The 2,540-nt window shown below is 41.2% G+C and overlaps 1 protein-coding gene across 1 annotated transcript in view; it reads right to left on the bottom strand.

Moving 5' to 3' along the window:
- Window positions 1–2,540, bottom strand: part of LOC104967368 (CUB and sushi domain-containing protein 1-like) — a 192,487-nt gene that overhangs the window by 175,418 nt on the left and 14,529 nt on the right.

Genomic DNA, 2,540 nt, shown 5'->3' with positions numbered 1-2,540 from the left:
CTATCCCAACATTGAATTACTGGTGACCAAACTGGTCGTTTTGCTTGTGCACATAACCTTGAAACCCATAGAACAGCTGTACAAGGGGAGCTTATCAAAGGTGTTTGACCGAAAACCAAAATTTCAATACCATCCACTGTACCATCCTTGATAAGATCAGACAATTTTTTTTTTTTTTTTTTTTTTTTTTTTTTTTTTTCATGAGTTTTGACCCTTTTTTAAGGCGAGTTTGTTTAAAAGTATGTTTTTTTTTTTTTTTTTAATAAATGTTTAGATGGACTGGCCCCCCCTCTATTAGGGGAATTCATTCACAAAAAACACACTGGACGCTGCACTAGGTCAGAAACCAGAGGAGACTGTCAGGCCCACCGCAGACGGACCACTTTTGGGCAAAATGTCCTCTCCATTAAAGGCAGCTCATTGTGGAATAGCCTCCCAACTGAGATACGGGATTGTCCCACTCTCAATAGCTTCAAAGGTCACGTCCAAGAATGGTTGAGAAACAAACAGACGTGCAATCACCGCTAAATGCACTTTAATACAGGGGTATGTCCTCTTGCACTTTATGCAGCTCTTGTATCCTCTCTTGCACTTATATGTCCAGTGTTTCCCCTACCATTGTATTGGAGGGGCGCTGCGCCCCGCCTAAAATTCAAGGTGTTTCATAAATAAATAAAAATTACACTTTTTTTTTTTATATATATATTGCACCAAATTGCAACCAATCTATATCTACTGTCACTTTTCACATTGAACATGCGCTCTTTTATTAAATATACTAAACGCTTTCATTTGAAGTTGTGAGTTTAGTGTTTTTGACCCTAAGAAACACTGATGCATTAATCAATAACAATAATCCACAGCTCCTCTCTGCTCCAGAGGATTTAAAAAAGATCTATCCCAATGCCAACCCAACCCCCGCTCAGGCAGCACCCCCCGCAAAGCAGTAAACCTAGGGGAAACACTGATGTCGTTGCTGCTATATTGTATTACCATGTCATAAATACTTGTGTATGCTGCTCTTGCACTTTTTGCATATCATGTATTTTGTTTTTGCTATGTTTGTAAAATGTAATCTTCTTAAATGTTTTATGTGAGGGACTGCGGATGGAAATTAGCTCAAAGCTAAATCTGGCACTGTTACGCTTGATACATTTTAATGTTTTAAGTGTTCATTACTGTGCATTGTCCCTGTCAAATAAACTATTAAATGAGATATATATAAAAAATATGATAGCTGCCGGATCATTTGTGTAGATACAGATTACTTTGCATGGCTAAATCTGCCGTATTTTGATTTCATGCAATTTATGCATTTTTGAATCGAGTTCTCATTAGGATACAGGAGCTAACTAAAGCTGCTATATCTATGAAAACAAATGTTGTCTAAGCATTTGATGGTGTCTGTTTTTCAGGAATATGCAGAGCAGCTGCGCCCTATGGTGACCGATGGCGTGTACTTCATGCACAAAGCTCTTAATGGTCCCAGTAAGAAAATCCTGGTGGAGGGAGCCAACGCCGCTCTGCTGGATATCGACTTTGGTAAGCAACACAGGATTTGTGGAATTAATAATATAGATGTTTTTTTTCTTCCTGAGGTTAACCGATGTTTCTCTGTTCAGGGACGTATCCTTTCGTGACCTCTTCCAACTGCACCGTGGGGGGGGTGTGCACCGGCCTCGGCGTGCCTCCATCTTACGTGGGCCGGGTGTACGGTGTGGTCAAAGCCTACACCACCCGGGTGGGCGTCGGTGCCTTCCCAACAGAACAGCTTAACGTGAGTACAGACACATCTGGAGACAGATTTTCGATTGCGTTGAAGAAAAATATCTCGCTAATGATAGTAGCTGAGAAATGTTCGATGTTGAGATGAAAGCATTAAATTCATCACTGGCTTCTCAGGCAGATTTTTGTTGAATAGCCAACGTACTGCAAAGGGTTTAAGACTATGTGATGTTATCAAATGATCACACTGTCAGCTAAGCATGTTTAGATTGGGGTGAAAGCAGTGTGCCAAATATATACGTCAATAATCGGGGGGGTCCCTATCTCCCGTTTATTGCGCAATATACCGGTCGAAGATGGATTTCTCAATATGCAGTAGGCCTATACAATATTTCATGGATGCAAGCCAAGACAATAAGTAGTCTATAGCAGCGTTTCTCAACCGGGGCGCCGTCTGGCGTCTTCAGGGGTGCCGTCAAATAATTCTATATCCTGACGTTCATATGAATGAACGAATACGCGACCGTTAAAGAGCCGTCTGTTTTGGTTTCTGTGCGAGGAAATGCTTTTGCCTGCGAAAATAGAAGATATTTGTGATTAAATGTTTTGAATTATGAATACTGGACATAGGAAGCTTAAAAAATAACGCGTTAACGCAAAAAAAAATAACGCGATTAACGAATATATATTTTTTGTCCTCGGCCGCCCGTAGTTTCAGAGCGCATCGAGTTTAAAATACCATCTACAAGCTGATGCTGACAGCCCCGCTCCTGCTGCTCGCAGACCACGCTACCACGCTCACCGGCAGGCACCGA

This window comes from Notothenia coriiceps, unplaced genomic scaffold, assembly GCF_000735185.1.
Source record: "Notothenia coriiceps isolate Sejong01 unplaced genomic scaffold, NC01 NC01_scaffold00037250, whole genome shotgun sequence".
Lineage (NCBI taxonomy): Eukaryota > Metazoa > Chordata > Actinopteri > Perciformes > Nototheniidae > Notothenia > Notothenia coriiceps.
The sequence above is the reverse complement of the archived record's forward strand: the minus strand, read 5'-3'. Positions and strand labels throughout refer to the sequence as shown.